The sequence below is a fragment of the Rhipicephalus microplus genome, chromosome X (assembly GCF_043290135.1).
Source record: "Rhipicephalus microplus isolate Deutch F79 chromosome X, USDA_Rmic, whole genome shotgun sequence".
NCBI lineage: Eukaryota > Metazoa > Arthropoda > Arachnida > Ixodida > Ixodidae > Rhipicephalus > Rhipicephalus microplus.
In genome coordinates this window covers 396,950,079-396,976,555 of record NC_134710.1, presented here as the reverse complement: position 1 = coordinate 396,976,555, position 26,477 = coordinate 396,950,079, and the positions used below count along the sequence as shown (strand labels likewise).

The following is a 26,477-nucleotide window of genomic DNA, read 5'->3' as shown; positions in this document are numbered from 1 at the left end:
CCGCAGTGTAGGCACTTGGGGCCGGGTGCAACGCAGTCGGCGCGGGCGTGGTCGCCGCCACAGCGCGAACAGCGTGGGGAGCTGGTGCACGTCGCATGAGTGTGTCCGAAAGCGCCACAGCCAGCGCACTGGAGAGGGCGGCGACGACGACAACGTACAGGGCGGGTCTGCTTAAATAACGCCACCTCAGGTGGCGGTGCGTTACCCACAAATCGGAGAAGGACATTGCGTCCGGTACGGGCACAAGAGAGGATGGGAGCAGAGCTCTCTATGTTGTTTTTGAGGACCTCCTCGTCAAAAGCCGCGTCAACGCCGTGAAGTACGCCGGTACAGGTTCCTTTGTTGGCGGTCTTGGCATTGACAGCCACATTCCCGATGCTTTCCACTGCCAGGAGAGCGGAGGTGTCAGCTCCGGGTGTGGTGTCAACCGCAACAACGTTGCCGCTGAAGTTAATGCGCACACGCTTCGTGCCGGGCACCTTCGAGAGCTGTGCTGCAATTGCGTCGCGGCTGAGGGAGAGGAAGTTGTTCTTCCTGCCCTTGGGGCGGTAGAGGATGGTGGCAGAGGTGCGGCGGGGCTCATTCGCGACCAGGTGTTCGATAATATCGAGTTGGTGCTGGCGGCGACCTGGTTTCTGGCGGGGCCCCTTTCCCTTGCTTGGGGGAGCTGCACTGGCTGGCTGCCTACTGGAAGGGGCATTTGTAGCTGTTGATGCCTGGCACGGAAATCCGTTTTTCTGCTGATGCTTGCGTCGGGCCTCTTCATAATCTGCTTCGGTAGAGGCGTCCACCGTCAGTGGGCGCATGGGGCCGAAAGCAGAAGGAGGGTGTGGCGCGGTGCTAGCGGCAGAGTTCGGAGGAGCTGCGGCCGTAGCAGACGACGCGCCCGTGCTCTCCTTTGAGCGGGAGAGTGGAGGAGAGTGCTGTTGTTGTGGCGAGGAGGTGGGAGGTAAACAAACCACCCCATCAGACACCGGAGAGGCCGCTCTCTCTGGAGGACGGGTCGGACGGGTTGCGTGACCGGAAGAAGGTGGGGAAGGCTCGAGGAGGGTGGGATTTCCTGTGGCGGTCTGGGAGGCTCCCGCTTGCGCAAGAGACTCCAATGTTGCCTCGGTTGCCCTTCCAGTAGAGGTCATGCGCGTTCCTTCGCCTGGAAAAAGGGGAGAGACAGCACTACGTGCACACCCCTCTCCGAACAGGTCTTCTTGACGCCCGGCGCGGCAGGCTTGCACAGCCAGCAGGCAAGGGCAGAAAGTAGTTGCCGGCGGCGCAGAGTGAGCGCGCGCTCGCTTGGGGGGAGCTGCAAACGACGCCTGTTGTGTTGCTCGTTGGCGGCCTGGTCCGTCAGCGCAGATTCCGGTTCTGAAAAGGGCCAGACCCTTTGGGGAGGGCGACAGGGACGGAGAGGAGGACGGAGGCGTGTTGTGCTCCCAAGAGGAGGATGATGTGGGCGAGGAGGAATCGGTACTGGCCTGTTCCTCGCTGTCTGCCGGTGTTGATGCGACCGATTCTTGGTAGTCCTGCAGCTCAGCCTTGCTTCCCTCTTGTAGTGTGGGTACAAGATGGAGTTGGGAAGGCTGTGGTACTAAGGAAATGGCGGCGGCGGCCTCCTCGGCTGCGGTATTGCCCACCCCTCATGTAACACCCCTCCTTGGGGTTTTTGAGGTATAATAAATAAATAAATAAATAAATAAATTCTTGACCACGTGGATTGCTGCGCTTCTCAAGCAGACAATTTCAGTTTCGAAGAAAAAATTCAGCCAGCTTCGCTTGGCGGACACTTAAAAAAAACGAAGCTGATGACGAGCAGTGGCGTTGAATGAAGCGGGTTGAATCAAGTGGGAATAATGTGGCATGAAGTGGTTGATAAAAGTGTGAGGAGTGGCAGGAAATTTAGTGGGCGTAGTTCTCAGTTGAGAGTAGACGGAGTGGTTGTAAGAGTGGCGCATAAGATTTACCCGCTCTCTGCAGGTAAATGCCACTACGAGCTACGACTCAGCCGGACCCCAAGTTTTGAACAAGACGAGCTCCGCTGCTAGAGGTGAGACTTTCGCATGTCGCGGGGCATAAGAGAGGCACTTTCCGGGCCTTAAAAAACTGATATGGAGGCCCGTGCTTGGCAAGTCCAAACGCTTAATTGCGAGCAGCCGCGCAAATGTGCTCATTAGGTGGATCCAATATATCACGTGCTTTCGATATATCGTATTGAGATAGCATCGACCAGCAAGTGGGGCTCTGCTGTGTACGGACATACGGGCATAGCTTTGGGCTGTCCAGAGGGATTTCCATGCAGCGGAGGTTTCGCCCAGACAGTCCCGTCGTGGGAGCGGCCTGCCGTGTGCTACGGTGCACGTCTTCGGACTTCTATCAGTATAGTTTTACCAAGCCATGCATAATCATTCGCTAGTGAGATCGCGTCACAATTCCAACGCACAACGTGTTTTCCGACGTCCCCAGTCAACTAAAAATTATTTTTTTCAATATGTATATATATAAATATATATGTATATATATTGTTAAACTTTGATGCAGTATATATATATATATATATAAAGTTAAATTTTGATGCAGTAAACTTGATCTTTTTATTAGTTTATCAAAATATAAATTACAAGTCATACATTGCACGTGTTGATTTTAAATACAGAAGGAAGACTGAAAGTTGCAAAGCTCTGAGTGAGACCTCTTAAAAAATCACTCATTAAAGTTACAACGCAATGGTAAATAGTGGTGGGGATACAAATATTAGAGCGCATAAATGTACAAATAAGTACAATATAGCGGGAAAAGAGTACGAAATTCACAGATAAGCTGAAAAAACTAATAAGAAAAGGAATAACATTCACTCATTGTAAAAGCAAGCAATATGATGGTAAGGAAAATAAATTGAGATATATAACATACAAATAAGCACGATGCATACAAAAATGCAGATAAGCATAAAAAAACAAAAAGTCTGATAGCATACTTTGTATATTATAAGCATTATGAATTTAGTAAGAGCGAATGCAACCTGTTTTGATACATTACAAGAGATCCACATTTTATCTCCAAAGGTGAAGTTTTCAACAAGAATACAAACAAATATTTTACAGTAAATTTGCATAATTGGTCCTGGGCTTGGGTAAAAGGAAGTAGTTAGCCTTTGCAAAACGAGTATATCACACCTGAGGAGATTTATTTGAGTGTAGTAAAGGAATGGGAAGTTTTTCATTGGCATATTTGTAGATAAGAATGCCGAGAAAATACTTGGCCAGCTTCAGAACTGATAAAATGTTATGTGAACGAGCAAAGATGATGCATTGCACATGAAGCCACTGAACGTTATTATTCTGAATGCTTGGTTTTGAAGATGTTAGATGGGTGATAAATGAGTGGCATACGTGCTTGTTCTTGTTGAAATTCAATAGATTATATCGCTGTGAAAGAAAGCGTCTTACAGTGACAACAATGATGCAAAACAATAAAAGGGGCGAACTTTTAGCAAGATTCGAATGGCATATGCGGCTTTCCGCGTAAGATGTAGCACATGGGAATGAAATTTTAAATGCTCGTGAAGTTTGACCCTGAGAAACATTGTACTAAAAGTAGAGCGGATTTGGTAGTCGCTTACTTAGACAGAGAGGTTTCTAGGTATAATTCGATTTAGTGACAATAATGCCACAAATTTTGACTTCTTAGGATTTATTTTTAATTTATTCCTATTCAACCATTCTATCATGTTTTTCAGGTCAGTGTATAATTTCAACAGGATTTAGTCTACTTCTTCATGTGCCGTCAATACAGTGGTGTCATCCGCATAGAGAATGCAGGACGAATAAGCGAGGGAATGAGGAAGATCATTGATGTAAATTAAAAATAAAAGTGGGCCCAAAATCGAACCCTGCGGAACACCGATGTTGATGAATTTAGGGCTGAATAAGGTACCGGAGATATATACAAAATGTTTACGATCACGCAGATAGCTACAACTCAATTCTAGTGGGATGCCAGATACTCCAATAGACTGTATTTATGAAATAAAATGACGTGGGAAATAGCGTCAAGTGCTTTTAAAGGTCATGAAAGACATCATTAACACAACAGTTGTCAATAGCAGATTTATTTGGTCGGTTCGAGATATCAGGGCAAGTTCAATTGACTAACCGGGACTAAAACCAAACTGCTTATTAGAAAGAAGTTGAAACTTGTCTAAATAACTCCATAAAAGCTTTTCGATGACTTTACTGAAAATCGAGATAATTGATATGGGTCGGTAATTCGAGAATAAACACTTTTTGCCTTTTCTAAAGACGGGAATAATTTTTGCTTTTTCAGGGATGTTGGAAAAACCACAGTCTGAAATACAAGATTTATATTGTAATATAATATATCACAGATCAAATGAGGTATCAGTTTTATGTCAGCAGCAGAAAGCTCATCGCGACCAGCGCTTGTATTCTAATACCATTGATAACGCGGAACACTTCTTCAGGTGACATTGAATAAAGAAAAAATGAATGTAGTAATCGTGAGGATGTATATTCGAGGGATGCTGTCGACTGTGGAATATCAATGCCGAATCAGTCATTGAAATAGTTCACAATATTATATGAGTTTTCGATCACACGATTTTCTGTGTGAATTAAGGTTATGTCTGAATGTACCATGGTCCTGCCAAGCACATATTTTACAGCTTTTCACTGCTTTTTAACGTCATTTCCGGCTCGATTTATTTTATCTTCGTAGTATTTCACTTTAGTGGACTTAAGTAACATAGCTAATGTGCTTGAGTATTCTTTATCAAGCTTTTGAAGATTGACAATGAAAGGGGACATTTTCGTCTTTTTGTATAAATTACCCTTTTTCCGCAGACTTTCTATTAGGTGACATGTCAACCACGAATTAATTAAGACAAGGTACTTTTTTCTGCTTATTACTACTGTAGAAGCGGCCATGACTGCATTTGAAATGATAGAGGAAAAATGTTGATAGGATACGTCGGCATTTTCGCACGTTTTAACTGACAACCATTCACGCTGCTCAATGATGGTAATGAATGAAGCAGTAATCAGATTATTCCTGAAGCTTCGAGTTGTTTTATTACCGGAAATGCCTATGCTTGCATAAATACGATAATGGTCTGTGCATGGCACCTCGATGACGGCTGCTTCAGGTGGACTAGTGAAGTTACACAAAATGTGATCTATATTAGTGCCTGTACCATGATGTGGAAAAAGACTGGGTGCAGTTATGGCGAACTCATAGTCATTCCACCGAAGCAGGAAGTGTATTCTGAAACCTCTGCGTTGGTGTTATCAAAGAGATTGATGTTCATATCTCCTAAAATAATCAGACGCTTCCCTTCCATTGACACAATATTCAACACCTCTCCTAAAGATGCGCAAATCTCCACGACAGGTGATGACGGCAAGCGATAGGTGCAGGAAACAACAAAATTCTTACTAACTTCCGAAAAATGTGGTTCATGAAGTTCGATCCACGCGGATTTGCCACCAGGAATATTTAGTGTCAAGTCCAGTCGCCTGTGATAGTGAAAGCCTGATCTTATAAAAATAGCTTCTCTATTATGTGCATAGTCACTTCGATGGCAGTATTCAGAGGAAGAGGAAAGAAAGTTAAACAGGTTCCCTTCATATTCTCTAAGCCACTGTTCACTGATGCAGATGATAGAAAAGTAGTGACCCATGGCTGATAACAATGTGGTAATATTATGGTATTTTTTCTTGTACTTCCAGCGTTAAAGTGAACAAACGTCCGGTTGTTTCAGACAGCCATGATGAGAGTTCAAACGGTGAAATATACGTTATCCGGCGTTTGGACAGACGCTAAATTGCAAAAGTAAACTATATCTAGGAGATAATGGAGAGCTCGAGTTCTGATTTTATGCGAAACACTCTGGTATCAGTTCATTTCTTGCTTTTATCTGACAATTATCAGTCCAAACAAAAACGCCCACTGTTTCTATTTTTTGAGAACAAGTGCTTTAGCAAAGAGCAACTTGTTATACGACGTGAGGTCATCATAACCAATGACAGCATCCGGGCCCTCCCCAGAAAACCTTTCTTTAACTAAATTCTCTTTATAGCGAAGTATTTAGCTTCTCACAATGTGAAGTCTTTAAATCACAATGTATTCTAATCTCAGTGCAATGATACGTGTTATGCTTATAGTACAACGTAATCAAGTTGCAGTGCTGCCTCTGGAAAATGGCGACGGTGATAATACGAAAATTCTGCCGCTGCCACTGTTCTTAATTTTGAGTCGCTTTATCAGTGTAACCATAGCACTCGTGTTTGCATTTATTTTGTTTTCAGACGTGACTATTGGCTTTAATTTTCGCTAGTGAAGCATAAAGCGGCGGTTATCCTTTCTCAGGTTCAAGATTACTAAACTTTTTGTACGGCCTTAATATTATTTGAAGAAATATGGACCGGTCAACGAGGCAGTGCAACAAGATGGCAGAAGTAAAGAAAGATTACAGTGTCTCCGATTTTCGAGGCAGTGCAAGCCATTACCTGCACAAAGCTTTCAGAAGGGGATGAGGGAGGATCTGTACATCAGATTAGGAGAAAAGAAGGTGTCTTTGGTTTTCAACTCGTAATAGGCGAACGCATAATGGACCATGTGTTTTTTTTTCGTTTCAATCAAAATGCTAGAGTGCGAGAGAAATATACATATAAATCTATATATCTATCTATCTATATATATATATATATATATATATATATAAATATATATATATACATATATATATATATATATATATATAGATAGATATATATATATGTTTGCATGAATTTTCAAGTATTCGGAATCTTCTGTCGCAGGAGAGCTTGTAGATTGTAGCATTTCTCTGTTCAGTGCCTGTTTTCTTATAAACTATTACCGGCTACGCTCAAAAAGCGTGCCACGCCATTTCGCAGCTGTCGTACTACAACAAAGGCTAGTCGACTGCGCCATTGTGATTTCAGCATAACGAATATTCAACGCGGTTAGTTCAGATTCCAACTACAAGCGAGCACTATTTGTGTCGTTTTGTTGCCTGACGCAGGCCTCAAGCGCAACCCTGTCAAGAGCAGCCCTGCCAATAATGGCAGGGCTGAATGGCTTCTACCCCACCATGGCTCAATATGGAGGACTGGACGTGGGGGACTTTTTTCCACCTTATAAGGCCGTGTCCGACGACACGTGCCATATCGTCGACCACCTTTCGGCATTGAACGAAGTCCTCTTCTACGCCGAACTGGAACTGCGGGAACTGCCGACGCTTAGCGGGCATGCATCACTGGCGAGCTTTGCAGAAGAGGGCCTGTGCAAAGCGCACGACATTGGAGATGACGTTCAAAGAAGCGGTAACCGTCGTTCATCAGCTGCTCGAGACTGGCTAAAAAATGAGTTGGCTAAAAAGGATGTGCCTTCTAAGGAATGAAAAAAAATGAGAATGTATTTTCGCAAAGTTAACAAAAACTGTATTTTACCTACAACTTCCCGCGACTGTTTGAGTTTCATGACAAATGAAGCAAAGAATTTTTTGCAACGCCGCGCCACCACGGTGGTCTAGTGGCTAAGGTACTCGGCTGCGGACCCCACAGGTCGTGGGATCAAATCTCGGCTGTGGCGGCTGCATTTCCGAAGGAGGCGGAAATGTTGTAGAACCGCGTACTCAGATTTGTGTGCACGTTAAAGAACCCCAGGTGTCCAAAATTTGCGGAGCCTTCCACTACGGCGTCTCTCATAATGTCATGGTGGTTTTGGGACGTTAAACTCCACAAATCAGTCAAGTTTGCAACGCTAATGACAAAATTATCAGCTAAGCACGATCTGTTTTTTGCCATGGTAGCTGGCAGGCGCTTTCGTTATGTAACTTCCACAGCATGTTACCTTCCGCCAGGGTGTTCTGGAGGAGAGTTTGTCGGCCACTCTGTATCCGCCAATGGAAGTCACCAGGAGGCACAGCGAGGGATCACTGGTTTGAATCCGAAAACAGGGGTGACACGGCATTTTTTCCTATATATATATATATATATATATATATATATATATATATATATATATACACGCAGGGCATGATAGTGAAAACATAAATTCGTCGAGAGTGTTTTCAATAAAGTGTACTCTGATAGCCAAGTAGTTCCTACGCTTGCGTTTCTTTGACCGTGAGTACTCGGGTTCGAATTACTCTTCACTACAATGTTTTAGGACCATAGTCTTTCTGGAATACTTCAACGCAGAAACTTTTGTGTGTCTGCCCCTCTGTCTAATGATTCAGCCACCCGGAGAAAGTTTAAGCTCGTACTCAACGCCCACCTATCTAAATTTGGTATCTGTTTTTGTACTGGTGAAATATCACTGAAACAGCAAATATTACGCATACTTGAGGCACAGCATCAATACGTCAGTACTAGGTAGTTTGTATCTTTATAATTAAAATGCATAGATACGCGATTAAAAAGACGGCACTCTTGATTACGCTACGCTGACCATGGATGCTATCAACAATATAGCAGCTGTTCCCTATACGCTTCGCTGAAACGGCACGGTGCTGTCACCCACCAGTAGCTCTTCGTTCTAAAAAAAATTCATTTCTTCATATTATGCCAGATAACGCCAAATATCGCGCAGCACTCAGAAATTCCGCAACACCAAAGACTTGAAAGACAAACTTCCGCCCCCTGGGCCATACCTCACTAAGGAATCACAGGTAGCGCGGCGTCTCCTACAGTTCCTGTCCTAGAATTCATGATCTATACATACTGTCTAAGATAGATCCCGACACACACACGCCTCAATGCAGGTTCTGCGCCAATTAAACAGCCACCCTTAACCAGATGATTTGGGAGTGTCCACACAACCTCCATTTGCAACCCAGGACACAACACAACATGCAAGAGTCTGAAGGATCCCAAGGCCCAAGGGTCCAGCTCGGATCCGATGACCTAAGAGGCGCTCGTGAAACGTGCGAGGACGGCGGCCCGAGCTAATCGGATCCCGGACTAAGGATCCCACTCACAGATCTGCTCTAACAAACGGGTTATTCTTTCTATCTCTCCAGACAGGGTACTATCGTACTTCGACGTCCTTTGCAGGAAAGCATGCAAATACGCGACCAATATTTCGTTTTATTTGTCTCTTCTGTTCCTCCAACCCACTTCTATTTTCCTCTCCTACTTTGATTCCTCCAAAGCGTTGGTAGGCAACGAGAGATGCCATATAGGATAGAGGCCGTTCATTGTGATTACAGTTGTTTTATTAACGCCACAAGAGGGTTTCGGTGAGCTCCACTGTTAAAAAATGAAGAACTGAGCCGGGTGCGCGAAACTTTCGCCTTCCGAAAGAACAATTCGAGTTGTTGAATAGAACGGGGCAACTTGATTCAATAAATACGTTTAAGTTCGTTTATTTCAGACCATAGTGATGAATGTGCCGGAGTATTTAGTGAATATTTATCCCCCCCCCCTACAGAAGAAATTATCGAACGCAGAGTGTTCATTTTGGTAAAACGACAAAGACGACGAAGACGATTAAAATTCACCGATGTGTGATGTTCCCTGCTCCGATATACTCATTTTTCGATTTTTGGCTTTACTTTCTATATAATAATTTTTCAGTCCAAAATTACTTTGTGTTTGTAAAACCATAAGTCATTTAATTAAAGATCCCGCCGCCCGGTTCTTGGCCAATTCCCTCTTTGTGGGTGTGGGCCAGAATAACAAGGATCATCATCATCATCATCATCATTAGCTGAGATTCTTCTCACGAGGCAACGGGCTAAGCAGAAGAAGAAGAAGAAGAGGCCATCGGTGATCACGTTTTTGAAGGCTGAACGAGGTGGCTGAACGCTCGAACACGCAAGTAGCTGGTCGTGCTTGCTCTAGGGTTTTGGCCTAAGTTTGTGTAGTGGCTGTGGTTTCTTTGTCTTTATTAGGTGTTCCTATAGTGCTTTTACAGCTAAGTAAGTGCTTTTAGCGCTAGAAAGTTCACTTAGATGCAGTTTTCCTCACCTGGACCAGGGGCTTGCCCCTGGTCTGCTTCACTTCCGCCACAGGAAATACCAGTGGATCAGTTTCTACGCAACGGCATTCCTGCAGTTCCTGTGGCCCTCGTCCCTAGCAATGACGGCTTCATTCGGATGAAGAATCCGAAAGTGATCCAGGCGGAGCTTAGAGCTGTGACGTCTCACTTTCGCAGCATCACAGAGGTCCGCCAGTTCGGCAGAGGTGGTATTCTATGTTTTTCATCTGATCAGCTCTGTGTCCAAGACCTATTGAAGTGCTCGAGTTTCGCGACCAATCCGGTGAGCGCCTTTATTCCCCCGCATCTGGCATGTGTGAAAGGTATTGTTCGCGGTGTCGATGTTAACTTGACCCCGTATGAGGTATTAGAGATGTTTGCCGTGACTGGTGCTATTTCCGTTTATAGGTGTGCACGACTAGTAGAGAAGCAGAAGACGCCTACTGAGTCGGTAATTGTAACCTTTGCTGGAGCGAACCTCCCAAGCGAAATCAAGGCATGGCCACTAATATACAGAGTGGAACCGCTATCACCGCGACCACTCCAGTGTACGAAGTGCTGGCGATACGGTCACACTATTAAAGGATACAGGTCAGAACTCAGATGCCGTGTGTGTGGTGACAACCACGAAACAAATTACTGCAAAGCTAATGAAGAGAAATGTTGTCTCTGCAACGAACAACACTGTGCAGATAATCCTGATTGTTCTGCAAAGGCTCGAGAAATGCAAATTCTTGAAATTATAGGGCGTAGGCGCTGTTCTCGACGAGAAGCCCTAGCGGAAATACAGACTAGAACTCAGGGGTATGCCAGTGTTGCAGCACGACATCTCTCGGAAATAAATGGGTCGATTTCCCTGAATATAGCGGAGGCCATAGAAAAGGCTCTAGAAAAAGCCATGGAACGACTGACTTCTAACCTTTGCGATTCTCTATCTCAAATTTTGGCTAACCAGATGACTCGCATATTTGGTACAGCGGGAGAGTCAGGCCTAGTATCCCAACATGTTGAGAGTTCACGACCAATAGCTGACGGTGAATCTGAAACGGCGCCATCGTATTATCAGCCCGCAGGAGCCTCTGCAATAGGCGTCCACAGCCAAAATGAGGAATTTGAAACCGCACCATCGTATTCTCAGTCTACAGAGCCCTCTGCAGTAGATATACAGAGTGTAAGTGAGGACAAAGCTGCATATACATTAGATTCCGATGACATGGATTTGGATCCTAGGTCCCTGAAGAGATCTAGATCCCCGGTGTCAAGGAAAACTAACTCACCGAAACAAACAAAGAACAAAAAGTACCTGAAAGAAAAGGAAAGCCTTTCAAAGAGGGATTTCTTGAAAGAAAGCATTCTAGAGAAAGCTATAGCGGAAACAGCTCTTTCGAAACCATAGGGTCGCTTAAGATTCTCCATTGGAATTGCCGACCAATCCATTCTGCATCTACGGATTTGGTATACTTGACTTCTAAATTCGCTCCTGATATTATAGCATTACAAGAGACATGGCTATCTGTACATAATTTGTTTCATTTAAATAACTTCCAATCTTTTCGATTAGACCGTCCATCGAGAGGTGGGGGTCTAGCTCTCTTTATTAGTAATAGACTTAGTATGAAAGTCAAATGCTCATACAAACATATGTCGCCAGAATGCGAAATTTTGGCAGTAGACATCACACTGCCCAACTGCACTCCTTTCACTTTAGTTAATATATATTTTCCGGATGGAGTTCAAGACACACGAAGTTTGGATCTAGCTACAAAATCGTGGTGCAAAGACAAAGTTTTAGTTGGAGACTAATTCCCACCACACGAGTTGGGACTTCAGAACTGATCTCAGTGGGAAACGCTTGTGAGAGTGGACAATGGCCAATGACCTGACGTGCCTCAACGTCAGAACCCCCACATTTATTCGTAATCACTCCAGGTCGGCCTTAGATTTAGGTTTTGTCAGTTCAGCCATTACTACTTCTTCTTAGAAAGCGCTGGACTGTGGCACCAACAGTGACCACTTACCGATAAGTTTTGAAATTTCTTGTCCGATAATTCCTACTTGTTCAAATGTAAGAGTATTTGTAAATTACACTAAATTTAGGAATGACCTGAAGTCAGCACTGGCTTTTCACTCGGAAGAGAGCGATGATAAAAAAGCACTGAAAATAAACGCAGTCATTAAACGATCCTACAAAAGAGCCGAATTTACTGTTGAATCCACAAAAAGAGTATATAGCCGTTGGTGGAATGATGAATGTACAAGAGAGCACCGACGACGTCAGGCAGCTTGGAAGCAGCTCTTACATAATCAATCCCCACAAAACTGGGCCGATTATAAATGCATTGCTGCGGGATTTAAAAGAACGGTAGCTTAGGCTGAACAAGATTATGACAGAAGACATTATGAATACCTGTCGAAGCCTAAACATAAGAAAGTACTGTTCCGATATATGAGAGCTCGGAAAATCTTGCCATCACCAGTTAATGTAGCTTGTGATAATCTGTCGGCACAAGAAATGACCACTACCTTAGAGGCAATCGGTAAAGGTCTGGAAAGCAGATTCACTTCAGTAGTGCCAATCAACTGGCACAAGTCTACGACAAAGTCTGACTTTGAAGAAGTGACACAGACTGAAGTATCCAACGTGATTAAACATTTACCCTGTGCATCTCCTGGCCCAGATGGAATCACAGTACCCATGATTAAAATTCTGTTCAATTTAACGCCTCGAGACGTCGCCAATGTAATTAACTACTCCTTAAAAAACTCATGGGTGCCGCAGGATTGGAGGATAGCAAAGGTGATTCCTATACTAAAAAAATCCGGGTGGAGGATTAACAGTCGATAAAATCAGACCAATCTCTCTAATATCTAACATGGTCAAACTAGTTGAGAGCGTCCTACATAGCCGAGTAAGTATCTGGATGGCAGACAATTTAGTAATAAAACCGAACCAAATCGGCTTTCGTAGTGATTTCTCAATTTGGTGTGCTCATGCTGATTTAGAGAGCCGAATACAGCTCGCGCGTAAAAGAAGGCAATACGCTGCTTTAGTAACGCTTGACATAGCCAAGGCGTATGACAGTGTGGAGCACTTCATATTGTTAAATACGCTAGAGAGCGGCTTCCCACGATATTTTATTGAGTGGGTGGAAGAATTCTTAAAATCAAGAGAATTCTACTGCGTCAAGGATGGATGTTCCTCATCTAGATTTAAACAAACGCGCGGAGTTCCCCAAGGAGCAGTCTTATCTCCAATATTATTTAATGCTTTAATGAGCACAATTCGAACAGATCAAGAAGTTACTGTCTACATTTATGCTGATGACATCGCACTCTTTGCTGTTGACTGTGGTATTTACTCATTACAACTTAAATTACAAAGATATAATAACATGTTAGAAATTTGGTTGCAGTCGATTTCGTTATCGTTAAATGTCAACAAAAGCGCGCTCGTGGCGTTTCCGCTTGCAGAACCAATTTCAATTTCAATTCTATATAAACAGGAACCCATCCAGCAAGTAGACTCTATAAAATACTTGGGAATCATTTATAATGACAAACTTAACTGGAGTCAGCACATAGAGTATATAACTACCAAAGCACAGCGGGCTTCAGGCTTACTACACAAGCTAAGTAACCGGAAATATGGGTTACGGAGGCACACCTTGATAACGTTGTACAAGATGTACATGCGCCCCATCATGGAATTCGGCTGCATATTATTGTCGGGTGGCCCTGCTTATAAAACGAAACGTCTAGTTCTCTTGGAGCGAGAAGCACTGCGAATGTGTCTGGGACTCCCTAGATTTGTGGCTATCAACATACTGTACCAGGAAGCGCGCCTGCCTACACTTCTTTGTCGATTTCAAATTTTGACCGTACAAGCATTTTCAAAATTTTATAGCTTACCGGCTAGAAGATCTCAATATGCTTTTATCGCAAACCCAGACGCCTTCTTTCTTGCTCATTGGCCACGGTTTCACACACCTCAGATAATGATTGTACAAAAAAATCTACAAAGTATAAATGTGAACATTAGAAATGTAATTAAGACTAATGACTCGAATTGTCATGTTATTATTGAGTATCATGATATATTCCCCCAAAACGCCAAATTACAATCCCTCAAATTTTTAAACAACATATTAGTAGATTACTTGGAGCATGCGAAAACTAAAAATATAATAGCCACAGATGCTTCCGTAAATAATCAAAAGGCAGGTGTAGGCATTGCCTCTGATTTGCTTGACTGGTTCTTTTCAGTGAGACTGCCTGATTTTACTCCAGTTTTTGAAGCGGAGCTCTTGGCGATTATTTTAGCTCTTCGAAAACTTCCATCAAATCAAAACAATGCAATAATAATGACGGATTCTCTTTCAGTTTGTGCAGCTCTGACAGCTTCAGAGAACTCTCGAATTTTAAGCACATTCAAAACATTAGTACGGCCGCAGTTGAGACTCCTGAGATTACTATGGGTTCCGGGTCACTGTGGATTAAGATTAAATGAATTGGCCGATTTTTACATTAGTCTTATTATAATACCAATTCATTGCACATAGTTAAAATGATCACAGAAAAACTGCACTAAACTTTCTTGGCCAATCCCCCTGAGTGGGTATGAGCCAACCTCCCAGGGAAACAAAACAAAACGGTCGAGGACGGCGACGCTCCGCTTCTGGTAGGTGAGCGGAAAGTTTGCTCTGTATGCGATTTAGCGGGCTCTCAACGTCACTGTACGCTTGTGTGTTTATTGTTTTTGATTGGTTTTTAATCATAATCCCGGTAGGATGGTCAATCTTGTTGTATTGATCGACAAGCTTGAAGCGTACAGACACGATTGTACAACAGTGAACAACGTTTGTTGGGAGCGAGGCTTTTTATAGCCTCTGAAGGGTATGCGCACACAACGTGCGCAGTGGCAGTGACTTGTGCAAATGACGATGCATCAAAGCTGGCGTAGCCATACTCGCAGAATGCCGAGGCGCAGTGATAAGTTTGCTTAACGCTAGAGTGGGCTCTTCGTTGTCCAAGTAACACAGAATGCGTTACGTCGGGTTTAACAGGGCGTAGCTGCTAAAGCACGCCACTTCTGTTTATCGGATCAAGTCTGTATAATTTACAGCAAGTACTTGCTTACTGATAACAAAACATCGAGGCAGCTTCTACTGGCTTTATTGTTCTCTTTTTATTCTTTTTATCCCATCGCTGCAACAGTATTGCAGCTATTTCTTTGAAGATTGTCTTCAATAATGAAAATGTGACGTTTTGAAATAAATGATAAGTTATACAGCGGGAAAGACGTCAAAAGACAAGTAAAGCGCTTAGGTTTTCCGGTGAATTGAGTAAACAGGGTGTTAAGGTATTAAACTAGAGACCAGGGCACGTTAAAAACTACAGGTGGTCGAGATTTCTGTTGTCCGTCACCCCGGGGTGTCTCGTAATTATTTGGTGGTATTGAATCGCCAAAAAGCAAGGATATCAAACACAGGGAGCTGAACCACTACAACACTCGGATTTCTAACTAAAAGACTTTTTATTATTGTAAAGGTCTAGTTCATGCACGTACACGACAGTGAATATCGAAGTACAATGCGTATAAAATGCCCCCATAGCCCTCATGCTGGTCTTTTCTTATTTTGGTTGAGAGAAACTCTGTGAATGCATGTGACAGGACCGTCTTTTCTCAGAGCATTCAAAAAGTCGGCAATGGGCATGCCATCTTCTGCTGACGTTGAACCGGAGCACGCCTGACTGCGGACATTGTCTTGCGGTTGTAGATCTCTGCGTTGTGTCGGCCTGAAGTTTCATATCAAATACTTCTTCCTCTGGGCCCGTGATAATAATAATAAAATAATAATATATATTAATAGTAATAATAATAATAATAATAATAATAATAATAATATTAATAATAATAATATAATCGGTTGTTTAACTATAGCACTTATAGAATGCTTAGAAGGAAAGGTGTTACTGCAACGATGAGGTGGTCATTTCAATTTCCTGTGGACGCATAAATTGGTGACGTTGCAGCCAATCCAGGCCGGGAATAGTGTGATAAAACAAAGCCTGGTTAGGCTTGAACGTGAAGACTAAAATAAGCCGTAAATCTTCCGTAGCGGAGGATTCTTGACCACGTGGATTGCTGCGCTTCTCAAGCAAACAATTTCAGTTTCGAAGAATAAATTCAGCCAGCTTCGCTTGGCGGACACTTACAAAACAACGAAGCTGATGACGACAGTGGCGTTGAATGAAGCGTGTTGAATGAAGTGGGAATAATGTGGCATGAAGTGGTTGTAAAAGTGTGAGAAATGGCAGGAAATTTAGTGGGCGTAGTTCTCAGATGTGAGAGTAGACGGAGTGGTTGTAAGAGTGGCCATAAGATTTACCCGCTCACTGCAGGTAAATGCTACTACGAGTTACGACTCAGCCGGACCCCAAGTTTTGAACAAGACGAGCTCCGCTGCTAGAGGTGAGCAACTTTCGCATGTCGCGGGGCATAAGAGAGGCACTTTCCGGGCATTAAAAAACTGATATGGAGGCCCGTGCTTGGCAAGTACAAACGCTTATTTGCGAGCAGCCGCGCAAATGTGCTTATTAGGTGGATCCAATATATCACGTGCTCTCGATATATCGTATTGAGATAGCATCGACCAGCAAGTGGGGCTCTGCTGTGTACGGACATACGGGCATAGCTTTGGGCTGTCCAGAGGAATTTCCATGCAGCGGAGGTCTCGCCCAGACAGTCCCGTCGTGGGAGCGGCCTGCCGTGTGCTACGGTACACGTCTTCGGACTTCTATCAGTACAGTTTTACCAAGCCATGCATAATCATTCGCTAGTGAGATCGCGTCACAATTCCAACGCACAACGTGTTTCCGACGTCCCCAGTCAACTACAAATTATTTTTTTAATATGTATATATATATATATATATATATTGTTAAATTTTGATGCAGTATATATATTGTAATGAATTAATGAATCTGAATAACGGACGCTCTGCTGGCAATGAAGAAGACGACGATGATCGGTGGCTGCAGTAGTAGCTTGCGCACGCCACTCGCCATTAGCTAGACCTGCCTGATAAAGCATATTTTGCCAAGCTGCGTCTGAACCTTTTTCGACGTACAACATCTCTATTTTAAGTGGTGGAGGAGCCGGGGTTCCCATCAACCTGGAACTTCGCAATCGGACGCTACCTTCACCGTTCACCATGACTGCTCCTGGCCCTTCTCAAGCTGCCTTACCAACGACAGTCTACTGTACTGGTGTACCTCGGCAACGCGACCCACCAATTTTTCGCGGCAACGACGAACAAGACGTCGAGGACTGGCTCGTCGAGTATGAAATCGTAAGTGCTTCCAACAAGTGGAACGCCTGCGAACAGCTCACAAACGTGCGCTTTTACCTCGCTGATGTGGCCAGCCTCTGGTTCAAGAACCACGAAGGCGAAATCACCAACTGGTCCGCCTTCAAGACCACCATCGCCGCGGTCTTCGGTCGTCCCACAGTGTGCCGGCTTCGCGCGGAACAGCGTGTCCGTAGTCGAGTCCAGCGCAGAGATGAGACGTTTACAAGTTACATTGAAGATGTCTTGTCTCTTTGCAAGCGCGTTGGTGAATCTCTAACCGAACACGACAAAATCAAGCACATCATCAAAGGAGTTGACGAATTTACCTTCCAGATGCTCGTCGCTAGGAACCCACAGACCATCACCGATGTTGTCCAGCTCTGTCAGGAGTACGACGAGTTGCGTAAGCAGCGTGTCTCGACGCGCAGGGCCGCTGAAGATACGGCCGAAGTTTCCGCCCTCGTGCACGACGTCGCTGCTGATCACACCGTCTTACTGCCCCACATAAACGTCCCTACGCCGTTGACCTACGCTGCCGTCGCTGCTAGACCCCCCGCCCCACCTGTCTCTGGTGCATACCGGGGCACCAGGTCCTCCTACCCTTCGACGCTGCCCACATACACGGCACCCCATCCCGTTTCGCCACCTGCACCTTCTGTCGTTAACTCATGGCGCACCTTGGATAATCGACCCATCTGTTTCGCATGCGGTTTCGTGGTACATATAGCACGCCACTGTCGCCGTCGCAACTTCCAGCCTCCAGACCATGGGAATTCTGCAAATTGCCAAGCTGCCCAGAATCCCCAGCGACCATCTTCTCCTATCACCGACTCATTGTCCCCACGACGCCCTGTCGATTCTCGCCGGTCATTACCACCCCGTCGCCGATCTGTCTCCCCGATGCTTCGGCGCACGAGCCCCGCTCGAGAGGAAAACTGACAGCCGCAGTTCCGGAGGCAAGAACTGCGTCGTCATCGAACTTTCTAAGACCTCCTCTTTGTCCGACCAACGAAATTGATGTGCTAGTAGAAGGTATTGCTGTGCGTGCACTTGTCGACACAGGCGCCGTCGTTTCTGTAATTAGTGAAAAACTGTGTCGCGATTTGAGGAAAGTTACAACGCCGCTTACGAATCTTGCTCTGCGTACAGCCACTCCCATTTCATCGCGCGGACAGCTCAGTGCACAGCACGCGTTCTTATTCAAGCTGTTTGGTACGCCGTCCACCTTGTTGTTCTCCCACGTTCATCTTACGACGTCATACTAGGATGGGATTTCCTTTCTACCCATCAGGCCCTCGTCGATTGCGCTCGTGCTGAACTCACGTTGACGAATCCGTGGCTTGATATCGACCACCAAAGTCCCTCGAAAGTGTTTGCCGCAGCTGACGTCCGCATCGCGCCGTTGTCCGCCGTCCTAGTGCCTGTGTTTTCCCCTGCTGCCACTAACTCGACGCTCCTGTTCCAACCAACTATAGCTAGTGTGCAACACCGAACCATCATCCTCCCGTTTGCCGTCATCAACTTTCCAATGGTTCGGCGGTACTTTATGCGTGCAACGTTTCTGCTTGCCCATACATCCTGCTACGCGGCGAGTGTCTGGGGAGCCTCGAGACCTTAAATTGTATTTTCGAAGACCCGATCTATCCAGACAAGCCATTTTTACCGACTTGTGCCATTACACCCGCAGCTGACGCTAATGAGCCTATGGATGTATTCCGCAAGTCCATTGATTGCAACCTCACGCCTGGGCAGCAGGAACAGATGATCAAGCTCCTACAGCGTTTTCGGGCCTCGTTTGACCACAATCAGCCTTCCTTAGGTCGAGCGTCATCTGTTGTTCATCGTATAGATACCGGTCAAGAGACGCCATTACGGCAGCGTCCATATCGTGTGTCAACTACCGAACACTGTGCCATTAATGAACAGGTTGACGACATGCTGACACGTGGCATAATCGAACCGTCAAGCAGTCCCTGGGCCTCTCCAGTTGTGTTGGTGAAGAAGAAGGACGGATCCATCAGGTTTTGCGTGGACTACCGACGTCTCAACCGAATCACGCGCAAGGATGTCAATCCGCTGCCACGCATTGACGATGCCTTGGACTGCCTACAGGGAGCCGAATTTTTCTCTTCTTTAGATCTGCGCTCTGGATACTAGCAGGTACCCATGGCAGAGGCCGATCGCGAGAAAACAGCTTTCATCACGCCCGACGGGCTTTACGAATTCACGGTCATGCCCTTCGGCCTCTGCAACGCGCCGGCTACTTTCGAGCGAATGATGGACTCTATCCTTCAAGGCCTCAAATGGAACGTTTGCCTTTGTTATTTAGATGACATTGTCGTCTTTTCAACTGATTTCGCAACCCATTTAACCCGCCTCGAGAAAGTCCTCGCGTGTATTTCTGCCGCGGGGCTGCAACTGAATCTGAAGAAGTGCCATTTCGCCGCTCGAAAGCTTACGATCCTTGGCCACGTGGTTTCAAAAGACGGCATTTATCCTGACCCTGCCAAACTTACAGCCGTTTCAGCGTTTCCCAAACCGACCACCATAAAAGAGCTCCGAAGTTTCATAGGCTTGTGCTCTTACTTACGGCGCTTCGTTCGCAATTTCGCGACGATCATCGCTCCTTTGACCAAGCTCCTCGCCGGCTCCAGAGACCTTTCAGCCTGGTCTGCTACCTGTGACAATTCTTTCAATGAACTGCGCCGCCTCCTCACGTCGCCGCCTATTCTGCGACACTACGCCCCATCGGCACCCACAGAGATCCACACCTACGCTAGTGGTGTCGGGCTAGGCGCTATTCTTGCACAGAAGAAAGACGGCTTCCAAGAGTACGTCGTTGCCTACGCAATCCGAACTCTTAGCAAAGCCGAATTCAACTATTCCGTCACTGAAAAGGAATGCCTGGCCATTATTTGGGCGATAGAGAAATTTAGACCTTACTTGTACGGACGCCCTTTTGAAGTCGTGACTGACCACCACGCCCTCTGCTGGTTGTCGTCACTGAAGGATCCAAGCGGTCGCCTCGCCCGATGGGCATTACGCCTCCAAGAATATAATATTCGCGTGGTCTATCGCTCCGGCCAGAAACATTCGGACGCAGACGCCCTATCCCGTTCGCCCCTACCCCCTGACCCGGACTGCTGCGAAAGGCTAACCTGTGATGCCACTGCCGTCACCATCGCCGACATGCCATCTGAGCAACGCAAGGACCCCTTGGTTGCTTCGATTCTAGACATCCTGGCTGGGCGGACGGCTTCCCCCCCTTCTCGCTCATTGCGTCGGCAAGTCGAGCACTTCGCCACTCGCGGCGACGTGCTGTACCGACGCAACTACGCACCCGGTGGACGTCAGTGGCTACTCGTGATTCCACGTCATCTGCGATCCGAAATTTGTTCCACGTTTCATGACGACCCCCAATGTGGACACGCAGGTTTCCTGAAGACTTATTCTCGCATACGTCTCCGATATTACTGGCGTGGCATGTACCGTTTTATACGACAATACGTTCGGGCCTGCTCGACATGCCAGAGACGAAAAACTCCCCCTTATCACGCCAGCGGTACCTTGTTACCCTTACCATGCCCATCCCGACCATTCGACCGCGTCGGCATCGATATCTATGGTCCCCTTCCCAACACTGCTGACGGTAACCGCTGGATCATAGTTGCCGTCGACCATCTCACGTGGTATGCCGAAACTTCATCCCTTCCCTCGTCTACAGCAAAAGACGTTGCCACTTTCGTACTTCACAACATCGTATTACGTCATGGAGCACCTCGGGAGTTACTGAGCAATCGTGGTCGCGTATTCTTGTCAGACGTCATCACAGCATTGCTGCGTGAGTGCCACGTCGTTCACCGCACTACAAGCGCCTATCATCCCCAGACCAATGGAATGACAGAGCGCTTCAACCGCACCCTTGGTGACATGCTGTCTATGTATATCTCATCAGACCACTCCAATTGGGACCGAGTGCTCCCGTTTATCACGTTCGCCTATGATACCGCCATTCAAAGCACTACTGGGTTCTCTCCTTTTAGGGGCGAAGCTCCTTAGGGCGTGGGCTGTGCGTCCCCTGTAGCCTGTATGTAGCCACCTCTAGTTTAGTTCTTGCAGTGTTCACTAGATGGCGGTACCGTCCCCTGTATGTAGCCACCTCTAGTTTAGTTCTTGCAGTGTTCACTAGATGGCGGTACCGTCTCCTGTATGTAGCCACCTCTCGTTTAGTTCTTGTAGTGTTTACTAGATGGTGGTACTTGTAGCTGGTGATGAAAAGATGCAAGATGTTATAAACTAGAAAGTGGTACTTGTAGTTGATGAAAGACGCGAGATCTTATAAAATAGGAATGATGTCACATATGGCGCGTGTCATTGGTTGAAAGCAATCGTTCGATTTAGTGCGGCGACGTACGCTAGGGGGAGCGATGTAATAAAATCGAGTGGGCAAAATGTACAGAGGATTCATGGTTTACCAGGTTTACCTCCGGAGCTTCGCCCACACATCATCATTCACTTCGTGGATATGGCGGAATTTTTTTCCTCCTTTACGGACGTGAACCTTCTTGCACTATGGACACCATTCTTTCGTACAAACCTGACTCCTCAGAGTCCACGACTTTGTCTCAAGCCGCTACATACGCTGAAGAATGCCGCCAACTGGCAAGATCATTCACAACCCAAGACCAAGGACGCCAAAAGCACCACCATGACGCATCAAGTAACACTACTTCCTACGATCCAGGTTCACTCGTCTGGCTGCATGTCCCTTCTGCTACGCCTGGCCTTTCTACCAAGTTGGTCCCCAAGTATCACGGCCCATATCGTGGGCTACAAAAAACGTCACCAGTGAATTACCTCATTGAGCCACTGGAACCATCTTCTGACCAACGTCGTCGTGGCCAGGAAATTGTCCACGTCTCGAGACTTAAGCCCTGCTACGACCCTCCCGTGTTTACTTGTCCATAGGTCGCCAGGATGGCTCCTTATTTCGCGGGGAGTAATTGTAATGAATTAATAAATCTGAATAACGGACGATCTGCTGGCAATGAACAAGACGACGATGATCGGTGGCTGCAGTAGTAGCTCGCGCACGCCGCTCGCCATTAGCTAGACCTGCCTGATAAAGCATATGCTGCCAAGCTGCGTCTGAACCTTTTTCGACGTACAACATCTCTAATTTAATATATATATATATATATATATATATATATATATATATATAGTGTAATTTTGATGCAGTAAACTTGATCTTTTTATTTTATCAAAATATAAATTAAAGGTCATACATTGCATGTGTTGATTATAAATACAGAAGGAAGACTTAAAGTTGCAAAGCTGTGAGTGAGACCTCTTAAAAAATCACTCATAAAAGTTACAACGCAATAGTAAATAGTGGTGGGGATACAAATATTAGAGCGCATAAATGTACAAATAAGTACAACATAGCAAGAAAAGAGTACGAAATTCGCAGATAAGCACAAAAAACTAAGAAGAAATGGAATAACATTTGTTCATTGTAAAAGCAAGCATTATGACGCTAAGGAAAATTAATTGATATATGTAACATACAAATAAGCACGATGCATACAAAAATGCAGATAAGCTTAAAAGAACAAAAAGTCTAATAATATACTTTGTATATTATAAGCATTATGAATTTAGTAAGAGCGAATGCAAGCTGTTTTGAAACATTACAAGAGATCCACTTTTTATCTCCAAAGGTAATGTTTTCAACAAGAATACAGACAAATTATTTACGGTATATTTGCATAATTGGTCCCGGGCTTGGGTAAAAGGAAGTAGTTAGCCTTTGCAAAACGAGTATATCACACCTGAGGAGATTTATTTGAGTGTAGTAAAGGAATGGGAAGTTTTTCATTGGCATATTTGTAGATAAGAATGCCGAGAAAATACTTGGCCAGCTTCTGAACTGATAAAATGTTATGTGAACAAGCAAAGATGATGCATTGCACATGAAGCCACTGAACGTTATTATTCTCAATGCTTGGTTTTGAAGATGTTAGATGGGTGATAAATGAGTGGCATGCGTGGTTGTCATGTTGAAATCCAAAAGATTATATCGCTGGAAAGAAAGCGTCTTACAGTGACAACAATATTTCAAAACTAAAAAGGCGAACTTTTAGCAAGATTTGAATGGCATATGCGGCTTTCCGCGTAAGATGTAGCACATGGGAATTAAATTTTAAATGCTCGTCAACTTTGACCACGAGAAACATTGTACTAAAAGTAGAGCGGATTTGGTAGTCGCTTACGTAGACAGAGAGGTTTCTAGGTATAATTTGATTTGTTGACAAAAATGCCACAAATTTTGACTTCTTAGGATTTATTTTTAGTTTATTACTATTGAACCGTCCTAAGATGTTTTCCAGGTCAGTGTTTGATTTCAGCAGGATTTAGTCTACCTCTTCATGTGCCGTTAATACAGTGGTGTCGTCCGCATAGAGAATGCAGGACGAATGAGCGAGGCAATGAGGAAGATCATTGATGTAAATTAACAATAAAAGTGGGCCCAAAATCGAACTCTGCGGAACATCGATGTTGATGAATTTAGGGCTGAATAAGGTACCGGAGATATATACAAAATGTTTACGATCACGCAGATAGCTACAACTCAATATTAGTGGGATGCCAGAAACTCCAATAGACTGTAATTTATGAAATAAAATGACGTGAAAAATAGCGTCAAGTGCTTTTAAAGGTTATGAAAGGCATCACCAACACAACAGTTGTCTATAGTAGATTTAGTTTCATCGGTTAGAGATATCATGGCAAGTTCAGTTGACTAACCGGGAATAAAACCAAACTGCTTATTAGAAAGAATGTGAAACTTGTCTAAATAACTTCATAAAAGCTTTTCGATGACTTTACTGAAAATCGAGATAATTGATATGGGTCGGTAGTTCGAGAATAAACGCTTGTCGCCTATTCTAAAGACGGGAATAGTTTTTGCTTTTTCAGGGCTGTTGGAAAAACCACAGTCTGAAATACAAGATTTATATTGTAATATTATATATCACAGATCAAATGAGCTATCAGTTTTATGTCAGCAGCAGAAAACTTATCGCGACCAGCGCTTGTATTCCAATACCATTGGTAACGCTGAACACTTCTTCAGGTGACATTGGATAAAGAAAAAATGAATGTAGTATTCGTGAGGAAGTATATTCGAGGGATGCTGTCGAATGAGGAATATCAATGCCGAATGAGTCATTGAAAGAGTTCACAATATTAGATGAGTTTTCGATCACACGATTTTCTGTGGGAATTAAGGTTATGTCTGAATGTACCATGGTCCTGCCAAGCACATATTTTATAGCTTTTCACTGCTTCCTATTGTCATTTCTGGCTCGCTTTATTTTATCTTCGTAGTATTTTACTTTAGTGGACTTAAGTAACATAGCTAATGTGCTTGAGTATTCTTTATAAAGCTTTTGAAGATTGACAATGAAAGGGGACTTTTTCGTCTTTTTGTATGAATTAACCTTTTTCCGCAGACTTTCTATTAGGTGATATGTCAACCACGAATTAATTGAGACAAGGTACTTTTTTCAGGTCACATACAATAGACCTCCAACAGCAAACTACTCTTACGGCAGCACGTCGCCACTGATGTCACACAGAGGCCTGCTGCACAACAACTCGCTGACCGGCGACCACGACCGAGACCTGACACCGTCAAGAATATCGCACTGCAGCGACGACTCGACCAGCTCGAGCAGCGGTGGTTGCGGAGTGCCCGCCGACAGCAGTAGCGAGAGATCCGAAGGCAAGTTTGCCAAGACACCTGGAGGGTCGCGGAAGTGCTCGCCGCGAAAGATCTCCAAGACAGGCAACGTCACACCACAGCCGGGCGAATTCGGAAGCACCAACGGCACCTCCCCGTGGAAGATGGCGCCGCCAGAACGACCCGACCCGGCGGGAGGACGTTCACACGACGTCATCCACAGCAGCGCCGCGTCGGTCGACGAGAGCTACGCATCGTCCGCTTCGCCCTCCGCCTCTCCCGCCAAGACGAACGGAACGGCATCCTCTCCGAGACATTCGATATCTGGTATAGGGTCCAGGCAGACTCCTCCGCCACCATCTGCCAAGTCTAGGATTCCCTACCTCGCCGCACCCAACCGGGCCACGAGCTCGGAGAATCTGACCACAAACGGAACGACGTCGTTAATTTCTCAACATCATCAGCAGCAACAGATGGCCAAGCAGCAGGCGATGACCAACGGCAGAGTCCGACAGTCGTCTACTCCGCCTAACCCCAACGCAAGGCGTCGTTCCGTAGACGCCGGACTGGCCACTCTACCCCGATCGAGGTCTCACAGCAGTGAAGGGAGCATGACTTCCGACAAGGCGTTCCTCACGCGAGGCGTCCCGGGTCGCTGCTCGTGGAGGAGTACGCCCCCAGTCCGGACCTCGCCGCGGTCTAACTCTGACGGCAACAAGACGTGGGCCTTCGGGCACGCGGTTCTTCCAGACCGGCCTTGACGCCGGACCTCTTCACCGAACCCGGCTCCAAGAGAAGCGCGGTCCACTCGAGCCCAACCAAATCTCAGCGGCCCAACGTGATATCGCCCCTACTGCAGGAGCTGCTGCGCGAAACAGACCTTGATTCTGACGACAAGATCCTGAAGAAGATGGAGTTCATCGTCAATCACTACCGTTCGCGACTTGACAAGGGTGATTGCGGTGATGCCGATGGCACCTCCACCCTCCCTAAAGCCTCCCTTACAGCACCCACCTCACCCGACAGCTTCTGCAGCCCTCCATGTCGGAGGCGGTGCTCGAAGATATCCATGGCTACTTACTATGACAGGAACTAATTCATACTGTCTCTTTGAGGACTCTTGTGCCGAGTACTGGCATCTGTCTCGGGGTGTACCGAAAGATCATCGGTGCCATAACAGATTTGGGGCAGTTCAAATAAAAAAAAATGTGTGGATTGCTCAAAGGACTGGCCCTCCCCGACAGGCTAGAATGCCACGGTCGAGGATTGATTTCCTCCTGAAAGAGGATAAGTTGTTAGATGATGCACCTGGCGAATGCTTTATGGTCTGTTACGAAGGGAGTGACGACACGATTTTGCAGGCA

At 45.4% G+C, this 26,477-nt stretch overlaps 1 pseudogene; it reads left to right on the top strand.

Moving 5' to 3' along the window:
- Positions 1-804: 804 nt before the first annotated feature.
- LOC119183473 (uncharacterized) lies at positions 805-26,477 on the top strand (annotated as a pseudogene).